The sequence below is a fragment of the Coregonus clupeaformis genome, unplaced genomic scaffold (genome assembly GCF_020615455.1).
Source record: "Coregonus clupeaformis isolate EN_2021a unplaced genomic scaffold, ASM2061545v1 scaf3071, whole genome shotgun sequence".
NCBI classification, from domain to species: domain Eukaryota; kingdom Metazoa; phylum Chordata; class Actinopteri; order Salmoniformes; family Salmonidae; genus Coregonus; species Coregonus clupeaformis.
Genome location: NW_025536525.1, coordinates 22,446 through 38,139, shown reverse-complemented (window position 1 = coordinate 38,139; position 15,694 = coordinate 22,446). Strand labels below are relative to the sequence as shown.

The 15,694-nt window shown below is 42.6% G+C and overlaps 1 pseudogene; it reads right to left on the bottom strand.

Moving 5' to 3' along the window:
- Positions 1-1,280: 1,280 nt before the first annotated feature.
- On the bottom strand, positions 1,281-13,816 carry LOC123489615 (annotated as a pseudogene).
- Positions 13,817-15,694: the final 1,878 nt, after the last annotated feature.

The following is a 15,694-nucleotide window of genomic DNA, read 5'->3' as shown; positions in this document are numbered from 1 at the left end:
TGTGATATGTGGTATTACACCTAAAACATTCCCCCTTGATACTACCACAAACAACATTCTATCTCTTCATGAAAAACATTTAACAAAGGCATAATCTTCAGATACCACAATAGGTAAGAGATAGCAGGAACATAATCAAACCAGACTCAGAGCTGGATAGGTAAGAGATAGCAGGAACATAATCAAACCAGACTCAGAGCTGGATAGGTAAGAGATAGCAGGAACATAATCAAACCAGACTCAGAGCTGGATAGGTAAGAGATAGCAGGAACATAATCAAACCAGACTCAGAGCTGGATAGGTAAGAGATAGCAGGAACATAATCAAACCAGACTCAGAGCTGGATAGGTAAGAGATAGCAGAAACATAATCAAACCAGACTCAGAGCTGGATAGATAAGTGATAGCAGGAACATAATCAAACCAGACTCAGAGCTGGATAGGTACGAGATAGCAGGAACATAATCAAACCAGACTCAGAGCTGGATAGAAGAAGTGTTCTTCCTAACCAGTCCCTCAACAGCTCTCTGGCTGAGCTCCACCCTCACTGGGTCTTCAGAGGAGAGGAAGGCTGAGGGGGATGGAAGGATGAATGGATCACACAGGACACCAGATAAGACCCCTCCCCCAGTTCTTTAGCCAGAGAGCTGTTGAGGGACTGGTTAGAAGAACACTTCTACAGCCAGAGAGCTGTTGAGGGACTGGTTAGGAAGAACACTTCTACAGCCAGAGAGCTGTTGAGGGACTGGTTAGGAAGAACACTTCTACAGCCAGAGAGGTGTTGAGGGACTGGTTAGGAAGAACACTTCTACAGCCAGAGAGGTGTTGAGGGACTGATTAGGAAGAACACTTCTACAGCCAGAGAGCTGTTGAGGAACTGGTTAGGAAGAACACTTCTACAGCCAGAGAGCTGTTGAGGGACTGGTTAGGAAGAACACTTCTACAGTCAGAGAGGTGTTGAGGGACTGATTAGGAAGAACACTTCTACAGCCAGAGAGGTGTTGAGGGACTGGTTAGGAAGAACACTTCTACAGCCAGAGAGGTGTTGAGGGACTGGTTAGGAAGAACACTTCTACAGCCAGAGAGGTGTTGAGGGACTGATTAGGAAGAACACTTCTACAGCCAGAGAGGTGTTGAGGGACTGGTTAGGAAGAACACTTCTTCTATCCAGCGCTGAATCTGGTTTGATTTCAACATTTCAAAGTACAGGGTGGCAGAACGTACAGCTGCAGAACGTACAGGGCGGAAGAACGTTCAATTTCTATTTGTTCATTGGTTTTGCAAGAATTTATTGATTGGTCGGTCATTGGGTTCATTTGTTTTACAATATGTTCAAATCAAATCAAGCTTTATTTATAAAGCACATTTCAGACATGGATGCAACACAATGGCTTAACAGAAGAAGAAAAAACTAATAAAAACTATGAAAATAAAAACATAAATATTTACTAGACAACAAACAGAGGATAAACAAACTAAAGAATAACAATAAAAGCTGAAAGACTAAAGAGCATCTAAGGAAATAACATTGGTTAAAATAGTAAGAACATGATGTAATATCCAGCCCAAAATTTATAGGCTGCAAGTACGTTGAAATGAAGTTGATGTAAAGTTGTTGAAACCACGACAATTTGTTTAAAAAAAACAGCTAGCTACATTTTGAAGTGTTGCATTTTGATTCAAGTGGATCGGCAACGCGGTAAGTGTAACGCAACACCAGTTTTTGTTAATCACATTTTGTTGATCACATAAATAGTACATTTTCAACTCCCCTGACGAGGCTAATATCCATATCACGCTGAAATCAATAGAACAGGGGGCAAACATTTAAGGGTTCCACATTGTGACATTATTTCAGTGATATCATGTAACAACTCCTTCATGTATGTATTTTCTGATGTATAATCAGAGATATTTTACCAGAGTACCTCTTTCCACAGTCAGAGCAGTGGTAAGGTTTCTCTCCTGTGTGTGTTCGCTGGTGTATAGTCAGCTGGTTAGAAGTAACAAAACTCCTCCCACATTGATCACAGCTGTAAGGTTTCTCTCCTGTGTGAATTCTCTGGTGCGATTGCAATGTAGATGATTGTGAAAAGGTCTTCCCACAGTCAGAGCAGCTATAAGGTTTCTCTCCAGTGTGAATTCTCTGGTGTGATTGCAATGTAGATGATTGTGAAAAGGTCTTCCCACAGTCAGAGCAGCTATAAGGTTTCTCTCCATTGTGAATTCTCTGGTGTGTTTTCAGGCTACTTGTATCATTAAAACTCTTCCCACACTGATTACAGTTATAAGGTTTCTCTCCAGTGTGAATTCTCTGGTGTGTTTTCAGGCTACTTGTATCATTAAAACTCTTCCCACACTGATCACAGTCATAAGGTTTCTCTCCAGTGTGAATTCTCTGGTGTGTTTTCAGGCTACTTGTATCATTAAAACTCTTCCCACACTGATCACAGCTGTAAGGTTTTTCTCCAGTGTGAATTCTCTGGTGTATTTTTAGTGAATCTGATCTTGAGTAACTCTTTCCGCAGTCAAAGCAGTGGTGAGATTTCTCTCCTGTGTGTGTTTTCTGGTGTGCTTTCAGATTACTTGAATTAGTAAAACTCTTCCCACATTGATCACAGCTATAAGGTTTCTCTGCAGTGTGTGTTCTCTGGTGTGCTTTCAGATTACTTGAATGAGTAAAACTCTTCCCACATTGATCACAGCTATAAGGTTTCTCTCCTGTATGGATTCTCAGATGTGTTTTAAGGTCTGCTGAAGAGGTGAATCTCTTCCCACAGTCAGAGCAGCAGTGATAATTCTCTCCTGTGTGAATTCTTAGGTGTAGTTTTAGTGAATCTGATCTTGAATAACTCTTCCCACAGTCAGAGCAGCAGTGAGATTTCTTCCCTGTGGGTCTCTGCTGGTCTTTCTTGAGGTGTTCTGATGTGGAGAGACTCTTCTCTGACTCCTCAGCTTCATGATGTTGTTGAGGCTCCCCAGAGGATCCACAATAGTCACGTCTCTCTCCTGTGTGAACAACAAAGTCAGACAGCTGGTTAAAGGCCCACAACAGCAAGGTAATGCCCATGATGTTGTACAACAATTTAAGTCTGTAATGCATGTTTTAATACTTTTAAAAACATATTTGACACTTGTCTTAATATGACAGTCAGTGATAAACAGTGATATTTAGTCTTATTTTTTAACAGTAGTAAAGTTGATGATTTTAGGCTATAAATAAGTTATTACAGTTGCTGAAACCCTAAGCAGTGTGCCAGACGACTTTTGGTCACCAATATACGACCCTTTCTGTTTGCTGGATATTGGTTGTGAACTGGAACACAATGTCATATACGATCCAGAGCATCCCAAACATGCTCAATGGGTGACATGTCTGGTGAGTATGCAGGCCATGGAAGAACTGGGACATTTTCAGCTTCCAGGAATTGTGGTGATGGCAGCGGATGAATTGGCACGATAATGGGCCTCAGGATCTCATCACGGTATCTCTGTGCATTCAAATTGCCATTGATCAAATGCAATTGTGTTCGTTGTCCGTAGCTTATGCCTGCCTGCCCATACCATAACCCCACCGCCACCATGGGGCACAGTGTTCACAACGTTGACATCAGCAAACCGCTCACCCACACGACGCCATACCGCGCGGTCTTCCATCTGCCCGTTACCGTTGAAACCGGGATTCATCCGTGAAGAACACACTTCTCCAGCGTGCCAGTGGCCATCGAAGGTGAGCATTTTGCCAAAATGAAGTCGGTTACGGCGCCGAACTGCAGTCAGGTCAAGACCCTGGTGACCCTTCTTGGGTTGTGCAAACCCACAGTTTCATCAGCTGTCCGGGTGGATGTCTCAGACGATCCCAGAGGGGGAAAAGCTGGATGTGGAGGTCCTGAGATGGTCTGCGGTTGTTTCATCAGCTGTCCGGGTGGATGTCTCAGACGATCCCAGAGGGGAAAAGCTGGATGTGGAGGTCCTGAGATGGTCTGCGGTTGTTTCATCAGCTGTCCGGGTGGATGTCTCAGACGATCCCAGAGGGGAAAAGCTGGATGTGGAGGTCCTGAGATGGTCTGCGGTTGTTTCATCAGCTGTCCGGGTGGATGTGTCAGACGATCCCAGAGGGGGAAAAGCTGGATGTGGAGGTCCTGAGATGGTCTGCGGTTGTTTCATCAGCTGTCCGGGTGGATGTCTCAGACGATCCCAGAGGGGGAAAAGCTGGATGTGGAGGTCCTGAGATGGTCTGCGGTTGTTTCATCAGCTGTCCGGGTGGATGTCTCAGACGATCCCAGAGGGGGAAAAGCTGGATGTGGAGGTCCTGAGATGGTCTGCGGTTGTTTCATCAGCTGTCCGGGTGGATGTCTCAGACGATCCCAGAGGGGAAAAAGCTGGATGTGGAGGTCCTGAGATGGTCTGCGGTTGTTTCATCAGCTGTCCGGGTGGATGTCTCAGACGATCCCAGAGGGGGAAAAGCTGGATGTGGAGGTCCTGAGATGGTCTGCGGTTGTTTCATCAGCTGTCCGGGTGGATGTCTCAGACGATCCCAGAGGGGGAAAAGCTGGATGTGGAGGTCCTGAGATGGTCTGCGGTTGTTTCATCAGCTGTCCGGGTGGATGTCTCAGACGATCCCCAGAGGGGGAAAAGCTGGATGTGGAGGTCCTGAGATGGTCTGCGGTTGTTTCATCAGCTGTCCGGGTGGATGTCTCAGACGATCCCAGAGGGGGAAAAGCTGGATGTGGAGGTCCTGAGATGGTCTGCGGTTGTTTCATCAGCTGTCCGGGTGGATGTCTCAGACGATCCCAGAGGGGGAAAAGCTGGATGTGGAGGTCCTGAGATGGTCTGTCCGGGTGGATGTCTCAGACGATCCCAGAGGGGGAAAAGCTGGATGTGGAGGTCCTGAGATGGTCTGCGGTTGTTTCATCAGCTGTCCGGGTGGATGTCTCAGACGATCCCCAGAGGGGGAAAAGCTGGATGTGGAGGTCCTGAGATGGTCTGTCCGGGTGGATGTGTCAGACGATCCCCAGAGGGGGAAAAGCTGGATGTGGAGGTCCTGAGATGGTCTGCGGTTGTTTCATCAGCTGTCCGGGTGGATGTCTCAGACGATCCCAGAGGGGGAAAAGCTGGATGTGGAGGTCCTGAGATGGTCTGCGGTTGTTTCATCAGCTGTCCGGGTGGATGTGTCAGACGATCCCAGAGGGGGAAAAGCTGGATGTGGAGGTCCTGAGATGGTCTGTCCGGGTCTATGTCCCAGATAATCCCAGAGGGGGAAAAGCTGGATGTGGAGGTCCTGAGATGGTCTGTCCGGGTGGATGTCTCAGACGATCCCAGAGGGGAAAAGCTGGATGTGGAGGTCCTGAGATGGTCTGTCCGGGTGGATGTCTCAGACGATCCCAGAGGGGGAAAAGCTGGATGTGGAGGTCCTGAGATGGTCTGTCCGGGTGGATGTCTCAGACGATCCCAGAGGGGGAAAAGCTGGATGTGGAGGTCCTGAGTAAAGCTGGATGTGGAGGTCCTGAGTAAAGCTGGATGTGGAGGTCCTGAGATGGTCTGATGGTTGTGAGGCCGGTTTGGACGTACTGCCAAAATTCTCTAAAAAACGACGTTGGAGGCGGCTTATGGTAGAGAAACGTGCATAGACCTACAAATGCGACCCAAACTGGCCATTGGATTTATTTGAAAAAATATGGTCCTTTACAATGTCCACTTATGTCCATAGGATGCTGTATAAACCATTTAAAAATATTAAAACAATAATATTGCATTGCTGTGTGGTGTCAGTCAAAATGTCTTGTAGTCGAGTCTAGATTACTGCTCAAATGTTGCTGTAACAGGCCTACATGTTTCTCCTTTGCACTGTGTTTTGGAGAAAGTTGAGTTTTCTGGTTATTCATTGTCAAGCTTTAACAACCGAAGCCAGACTGAAACATTTCCAGTAGCCTAGGACTTTCCCTTCGCTGACCGCTCTAAAACGGGACACACGAAAGCAGCGCAACTGACGTTGAATTCACCGATGCGAACACAACAGGCTGTAATTTCATAAAGTAGATGACTCAACTTTTGAATCATTTATAATCGCTTGCAGTGCTGAAAAAAGTAACCAATTGTCACACTTGAGTAAAAGTAAAGATTCCTTCATAGAAAATTACTCAAGTAAAAGTGTAAGTCACCCAGTAAAACACTACTGAAGGACAAAAGTCAAAGTATTTGGTTTAAAATATACTTAAGGACAAAAGTCAAAGTATTTGTTTTAAAATATACTTAAGGACAAAAGTCAAAGTATTTGGTTTAAAATATACTTAAGGACAAAAGTCAAAGTATTTGGTTTAAAATATACTTAAGGACAAAAGTCAAAGTATTTGGTTTAAAATATACTGAAGGACAAAAGTCAAAGTCAAACGTATTCCAAATTCCTTATATTAAGCAAACCAGACGGCACCATTTTAGTTTTATTTTAGTTTTTGGAAAGCCAGGGGCACACTCCAACACTCACATCATTTACAAATTAAGCATGTGTGTTTTAGTGAGTTCACCAGATCAGAGGCAGTAGGGATGACCAGGGATGTTCTCTTGATAAGTGCATGAATTGGACCATTTTCCTGTCCTGCTAAGCTTTCGAAATGTAGGAGGGGGAGTACTTTTGGTTGTGAGGGACAATGTATGGAGTACATCATTTTAATTAGGAATGTAGTGAAGTAAAATAAAAAGTTGTCCAATATATAAATAGTAAAGTACAGATACCCCAAAAAACGACTTAAGTAGTACTTAAAAGTATTTTTACTTAAATACTTTACACCACTGCTCGTTTGTGTGTCATATTGTCCTTCAGTAGTAATTTATACCCGCGTGTGAATCCTTTATCTCATAACTTTATAACTTTTTGACAACCAAGATGACATTTTCTGTAGGCTACAGCAATGTCCTGTTGGAACTGAAAACTTGGCACGGACATTTATCCTACAACATGTTTAAAACTTTCGTTCTGGTAGATAGCATTAGTGATGTGATACAGTGCACTGGCTGGATCGTGTGTTGGTCTGTGTGTGGATCTGGGAGGAGGGGTGTGTCTGTTGGCAATCCACTGATGTTTTTAGAGTGCAGCACGTTGGCAGTGCTTGCTGGGAGTTGTAGTGCAGCATCGCGGGCGGTTTGGAAGCGGGACAAAATTAATTGACAACCCAAATAACTTTGCGGGCCGGATGGAAATGTGTCCCGGGCCGGATTGGGCCTGCTGGCCTTGTGTTTGACACCTGCTCTAGATCGTCATCTGTAATAATAATTCACAGACAGTGAAGATGTCATCTCACGGTGACTTACAGTTTGTTGCAAGTCTCTTTCAGGACATCACCTCTCCCTGGGAGAACTACAAACTGTTCTTAAGGTCTTGGACCACTCTGGTCAGATGTTCCGATGCTGGGACTTGTAGTCATCTGTAATAATAATCCACCTCTCCCTGGGAGAACTACAAACTGTTCTTAAGGTCTTGGACCACTCTGGTCAGATGTTCCGATGCTGGGACTTGTAGTCATCTGTAATAATAATCCACCCCTCCCTGGGAGAACTACAAACTGTTCTTAAGGTCTTGAACCTCTCTGGTCAGATGTTCCGATGCTGGGACTTGTAGTCATCTGTAATAATAATCCACCCCTCCCTGGGAGAACTACAAACTGTTCTTAAGGTCTTGGACCACTCTGGTCAGATGTTCCGATGCTGGGACTTGTAGTCATCTATAATAATAATCCACCTCTCCCTGGGAGAACTACAAACTGTTCTTAAGGTCTTGAACCTCTCTGGTCAGATCGTCTCTTCTTTTGTTAGTTGAGTCCATCAGTATTTGGACAAGGCTCTTAAAGCTATTTTCCTGTTGCTGCAACAATTGCTTGTAGACATATTGTTGTTAATGTAAAAGATCACGCACCTGTGCTAGCGATGAAGTTGAAAGATTACCACCTGTGATAGATTACCACCTGTGATAGATTACCACCTGTGATAGATTACCACCTGTGATAGATTACCACCTGTGATAGATTACCACCTGTGATAGATTACCACCTGTGATAGATTACCACCTGTGATAGATTACCACCTGTGATAGATTACCACCTGTGATAGCGAAACACTGTCCTCTCCATTACTCCAGCCTTCTTTAATTTTGTGCGGCATGATGTTAGCAACGTAGGCTAACGCTGGTACTCCACACAATTCCAGCCAGCTCGTAAAGCCGATGGAAACCACAACAAACAGCAGGGATTTAAACAGACACAAGCCCGGGACTAACTGAGGCTAACCGCATCACGGGATCCTAATTAAACAGGCTGGTAAACAAACATTTTTTCAAGGAACAACTTTCTCCAGAAAGTTTCAAAACTTTCCAAACGTCTAACGCCCGTCCAACAGACTGTCGACCAATCGCGTTCGCGTTGTCATGCTGCGTAACGTGGTTGCTAAGCTAATAGTAACGAAATCCCTTCTAAAAACCAGTCGAGAAACCTGCCTGTTTTCCTCGAAGGAACGTAATTTCACGATTTCAAAGTTACACTATATTAAAGAGAAGTTAATTATCTCACAACTCTGAAAATGTGTTTTGCTTCTTGTTCACGTAGGCTAATTCATGCTAATGTTATTAAGAATGTTATTAAGAATGTTATTAAGAATGGCGCTGCATTGGAAAGCGGACGTTTTATGGGCTCCTGATCAATTGTGCTATTTTGTATGTTTTTTTTTACGCTGATCAGAATTTTTTATTTTGACATAATGTTTCCGCCATCGTTTCCTATGACCGAAAATAGCTTCTAGACATCAGAACAGTTTTCACTCACCTTGATTTGGACGAGGACTTCTACTTCAAATGAGCGAAACACATTTTGATAGTCCCGGACCAGGCCAAAAAGAAGGCGATATAGAGGCCGGCGCGGGGGCACCATGATGAGGCTAGGGTGAATAAATCACCTCTACCCTCTGTTCTATTGGCGAATGTGCAAATCACTGGAGAATAAACCGGACGAGGTCCGTTTGAGACTATTCTATCAACGGGACATTAAGAACTGTAAGCTACAGGACTGTTTCCCAATAGCAAAGACTGGAATATGTTTCGGGATTCATCCGATGGCATTGAGGAGTACATCACACTATTTCTCCAGTCCCCATCCCTCAGCTGTTTACCAAACCAAGTCTCTGGGCAGCCATTTTGTTGCTGTTTAAAACCTAGGATGTCCCTTTAAAAAAAGCCACACATCAATCAATCAACCAATCTGCAATTCAAACAATAACAAAGCTGCAGTTCCGCCACTGTTTTGGTAATAAGATGATGATGGGACTGGAGAAATGTAACTACTCTCAAAATCATAGACAGACCTATGGATGCAAGGACTGACCATCCATGATATCACCATTATAGTTTTAACCATGTTGAGGCTATACAGTGTTGGTTTACATTTACATTGTTTCTAAACATTGGAGTAGAAAAAGCTTATTTTGGGATCTGATGGGGTACGACAGTTGAACTAAGCTCATGAGGCATGTGTTATATTCTTCAAGAATCAATGGCTATATATAAATAATTTAAAAGTCCAAATATGGATGTAGCAACTGCAGATTCCCCCTTTAACACCACACATCAGTTCAACAACTGCAGAGTTTGTGTCTCTGTTTTTAAGACAGTACTTACTAGTGTTAATCAGGGCCCGGTTTCTCAAAACCATCTTACTGCTAAGTTCATCATTAGAACCATTGGATGCCTTAAGATGCCTTTGGGAAACCAGAACCAGATATCCAGTTTCCTCCTCCTCCTTTTTCGATGTGACAGTCATCTCCCCCTCCTCCTCTTTCACTCCAAAAACGGGAGCCTCCTCTTCTTTCACTGTAACATCCTCCTCCTCTTTCACTCTGAACGCGTCTTCCTCTTCTTTCACTGCAACATCCTCCTCCTCTTTCACTCTGAACGCGTCTTCCTCATCTTTCACTGTAACGTCTTCCTCTTCTTCTTTCACGGTAACAGCCTCACCCTCTACTTGTTTTTGTATTGTAACATCCTCCTCTTCCTCCTCCTCTTTCACTAGAGCTTCTTTCTCCGTCCAGCAGACCTCCTCTTCTTTAGCAGGAGGAGAGTAGCTTAGTGACCTCATGGTCGGGGGTGTTAGCTAGCTAGGCTAGTGCTAACTTAACAAGCCAGCTAGCTGACCAATAACAACAACACCGTAAATATGAAATTAAATGGGATAACTAACTAGACGACAGGAGTGGGTTTAAAACACAGTAGCTAATATACACCGAAAGCGTCTAGTGCTTGAATCTTTCGGCTGTTGGCTAACCAGCTACGGAGGTGGTTGACTGTTGCCTCCCGTCCACTAGATTATACGTCACGCTTTCAGCATCGCCTGAAAGACACACAGCGCCATCTGCTGACTGGAGTGGGCATTGCGGTTGAGGATCTTTTTTTATTGACAAAGTATATCTTAAATGTATTTAATTATATAATACTATTATATTGAGTCGTACAAAGACAGGGATGTGCTGATTGATTAGTGCAGATTTTTAATGAGTAAGAATAAAACAAATTATACTACAGCACATCTGCATTTAAGGCAATTTCATTAAGTCAAACCAAATCTAAATAAGTAACTATACAGTGCATTTGGAAAGTGTTCAGACCCATTGGCTTTTCCCACATTTTGTTACGTTACAGCCTTATTCTAAAATCGACTAAAATAAAATAAAAATCCTCATCAATACATAAATACACAATGACGAAGCCAAAACACGTTTTTGTTTTTGTTGCTAATTTATATAAATAAAGAAATAATGAAGTATCACATTTACATAAATATTAATATTAATTAATTAATCAATTAATAAAAACGTTAATATATCATTTAAATATGTATTCAGACCCTTTACTACGTTCTTCGTTGAAGCACCTTTGGCAGCGATTACAGCATCGAGTCTTCTTGGGTGTGATGCTACAAGCTTGGCACACCTGTATTTGGGGAGTTTCTCCCATTCTTCTATGAAGATCCTCTCAAGCTCTGTCAGGTTGGATGGGGAGAGTCGCTACACAGCTATTTTCAGGTCTCTCCAGAGATGTTCGATCGGGTTCAAGTCTGGGCACTGGCTGGTCCACTCAAGGTTATTCAGAGACTTGTCCCGAAGCCACACCTGCGTTCTTAGGGTCGTTGTCCTATTGGAAGGTGAACCTTCACCCCAGTCTGAGGTCCTGAGAGCTCTGGAGCAGGTTTTCATCTGTACTTTGCTCCATTCATCTTTCCCTCGATCCTGACTAGTCCCTACCACTGAAAAACATCCCCACAGCATGATGCTGCCACCACCATGCTTCACCGTAGGGAGGATGCCAGGTTTACGCCACCCGTGACGCTTGGCATTCAGGCCAAAGAGTTCAATCTTGGTTTCATCAGACCAGAGAATCTTGTTTCTCATGGTCTGAGAGTCCTTGAGGTACCTTTTGGCATACTCCAAGCGGGCTGTCATGTGCCTTTTACTGAGCAGTGGCTTCCGTCTGGCCACTCTACCGTAAAGGCCTGATTTGTAGAGTGCTACAGAGATTGTTGTCCTTCTGGAAGGTTCTCCCATCCCAACAGAGGAACTCTGGAACTCTGTCAGTGGCCATCGGGTTCTTGGTCACCTCCCTGACCAAGGCCCTTCTCCCCCGATTGCTCAGTTTGGCCGGGCGGCCAGCTCTAGGAAGAGTCTAGGTGGTTCCAAACTTCTTCCATTTAAGAATGATGGAGGCCACTGTGTTCTTGGGAACCTTCAATATTGCAGACATTTTTTGGTACCCTTCCCCAGACACAATCCTGTCTCAGAGTGCTACGGACAACTCCTTCGACCTCATGGCTTGGTTTTTGCTCTGACATGCATTGTCAACTGTGGGACCTTATATAGACAGGTATAATCGTAAACAATATGATTTCATGTGCCATGAACAAAAACACTAATTCCCAGTCAAAAACAAAAGTCAGAACACAGCCTCACTATTCTCTCATGTGATTTTATTTCTATTCAGATAAAATTACGCTGCATTAATAAAATCCTTTTTACAATCAGCACCAGTTTTATCTGACATGGTGGAATAATACTGATGGAAACAGTCATGAGGTAGTGAATGTTTTTCATGTCAACAACTTATCAATGTTACCAGAACATCACATTTTCATACTCCTTTAGCTTGATGATTACTACACAAACTAACTAAATTAAACAAGTAAATTCAAAAGGTTTCAATGTTGGAATCAAGAAATGCACATGCTATGAATCTAGTTCATCATTTACATTTTGCAATATCCAAATCATGTGATCAAATTCATTTTGCAATATCCAATCAATTTCAATCAAATTCATTTAGCAAAAGCCTAATCTTATATATCAAATCAAAGTCTATAGGTTTCAAGGTTAGAATCAAGAAATGCAAAGTTCCATTCATCTATATAATAATTTACATTTAGCAATATCCAAATTATATAATGAACAACTGAGGGTTTATACCTGTAACCAATGCATTAAAGTTCATAACCAAAACAAAATACACATTTTATAGTATTTAATCTGATTTTAGATATGATCAGGCCTACAGGTGAAAAACCCAAAATATGCCTATTTTTGAGTAAGAATTCATATAAACAAAATGTTTTCATGTGGCATAAACAAAAACACAAATTGTCAGTTTAAAAAATAAGTCATAACACAGTCACTCAATTCTCTCATGTGATTTCAGGTTCTCTGACTGGGAAATTGTCCTTCCACACAGAGAGAGAGCAGTGGTGGGGCTTTTTTCGTGTGTGTTCTCTTATGCTCCTTCAGACTCCTTAACCAGGTAAAACTCTTTCCACACTGGGAGCAGTGGTAAGGCTTTTCTCCTGTGTGTTTTCTCTCATGCTCTTTTAGATGCCCTCTCTGAGTAAAACCGTTTCCACACTGGGAACATTGGAAAGGCTTTTCTCCTGTGTGTATTCGCTCATGCCTTTTCAGGGTAGCTAACACGGTAAAACTCTTTCTACACTGGGAACATTGGAAAGGCTTTTTCTCCTGTGTGTGTCCACTCATGCTCCTTCAGGCTCCCTAACTGAATAAAACTCATTCCACATTGGGAACATTGATAAGGCTTTTCTCCTGTGTGTATTCTCTCATGTTGTTTTAGGTGCCCTATCTGAGTAAAACTGTTTCCACACTGGGAACATTGATAAGGCTTTTCTCCTGTGTGTATTCTCTCATGCACTTTTAGATACCCTCTCTGAGTAAAACTCTTTCCACAATGGGAACATTGGAAAGGTTTTTCTCCTGTGTGTATTCTCTCATGCCTTTTCAGGTTAGCTAACACGGTAAAACGCTTTTTACAATGGGAACATTGGAAAGGCTCTTCTCCTGTGTGTGTCCACTCATGAGCCTTTAGGTCACCTGATCGGGAAAATCGCACTTCACATTGGAAGCAGTGGTAAGGTTTTTCTCCTGTGTGTATTCTCTCATGCCTTTTCAGGTTAGCTAACAGGGTAAACATCTTTCCACACTGGGAACATTGGAAAGGCTCTTCTCCTGTGTGTGTCCTCTCATGAGCTTTTAGGTCCCCTGATCGGGAAAATCTATTTTTACACTGGGAGCAGTGGTAAGGCTTTTCTCTTGTGTGTTTTCGCTCATGCTCTTTTAGGTGCCCTATCTGAGTAAAACTCTTTCCACAATGGGAACATTGGAATGGCTTTTCTCCTGTGTGTATTCTCTCATGCCTTTTCAGGTTATTTAACATGGTAAAACTCTTTCCACACTGGGAACATTGGAAAGGCTTTTCTCCTGTGTGTGTCCTCTCATGAGCTTTGAGGTCCCCTGATCGGGAAAATCTCTTTTCACATTGGAAGCAGTGGTGTTGTCTCGCTGGTTTGGGCGTCTCTGGGTCTGGTTCCGCTGTAGGGCTCTTCCCGCTGTCAGAGTGAGAGTCTGGTCTCTCTCCTGCCAAAGACAAACAGAGTATCCAGTTAAACAGAGACTTGAATGAAACCTCCACATGATAAAACTGTCTTCCTATGATGTTTAACCTAGACTAGATCCCTCAATAAAAGAGCAGAGCTTGTCATCACAGAGTGGCTGTAGTGCTTTGTAGACTGGGTAAATCCATTTGAATTCAATACATTTTTGACAGCATCCCTTTTGATTTAAAAAAAAGCTTTCCTTACATGTTTGCCTTTGGAAGAAGTGGTAAGAAAGTGACTTTTTGTAACTGAAAGCCAAAACATTCATGAGATAAAGGTGCTCGAAGTTGACTCTTTTTGCAAACCCCACCATGCAATGAATCATCCATCGTCTTCATCACTAGAAAATATTAACGGTTGAGTTTGAGATCATTTAAAAGCTTCCAAACAGGGTGGTCAAACTATTTGATTATTTCTTGAAAAAAAAGTGTTTTAATAAAGGCCTGATTGATGTCACTTTTGCCCCAATCCCAGCTAATAAACCTGACCCCAATAATCAACTAATCATGATGTTCAGTTTAGAATGCATTTAGTTTAATCAGCTGTGTTTGCTAGGGACGGGGGAAAAGTGTGACACCACTCCATCCCAGAGGACTGGAGCTGCCCGTCCTGGATTTGAAACAACACATATTTTCAAGTCAACATTCTCTGTGGACCTCCAACGATCTTTGTGGTTCCATTTGAAAGGTGAATAACATTTACATTTCAACTTTTAGTAAATGTTTCAGCCACGACACCACCCTGTAAAATAGGATCTAAGACTTAACTTACTGTATGGGTCTAAGATACAACATACTGTATGGGTCTAAGATACAACATACTGTATGGGTCTAAGATACAACATACTGTATGGGTCTAAGATACAACATACTGTATGGGTCTAAGATACAACATACTGTATGGGTCTAACATACAACATACTGTATGGGTCTAAGATACAACATACTGTATGGGTCTAAGATACAACATACCATACTGTATGGGTCTAAGATACAACATACTGTATGGGTCTAAGATACAACATACTGTATGGGTCTAAGATACAACATACTGTATGGGTCTAAGATACAACATACTGTATGGGTCTAACAACATACTGTATGGGTCTTACAACATACTGTATGGGTCTAAGATACAACATACTGTATGGGTCTAAGATACAACATACTGTATGGGTCTTACAACATACTGTATGGGTCTAAGATACAACATACTGTATGGGTCTAAGATACAACATACTGTATGGGTCTAAGATACAACATACTGTATGGGTCTAAGATACAACATACTGTATGGGTCTTACAACATACTGTATGGGTCTAAGATACAACATACTGTATGGGTCTAAGATACAACATACTGTATGGGTCTAAGATACAACATACTGTATGGGTCTAAGATACAACATACTGTATGGGTCTAAGATACAACATACTGTATGGGTCTAAGATACAACATACTGTATGGGTCTAAGATACAACATACTGTATGGGTCTAAGCTACAACATACTGTATGGGTCTAAGATACAACATACTGTATGGGTCTAAGATACAACATACTGTATGGGTCTAAGATACAACATACTGTATGGGTCTAAGATACAACATACTGTATGGGTCTAAGATACAACATACTGTATGGGTCTAACAACATACTGTATGGGTCTAAGCCACAACTGATGGAGGGATTGTGCGTTCCTGGTGTAACTCGGGCAGTTGTTGTTGCCATCCTGT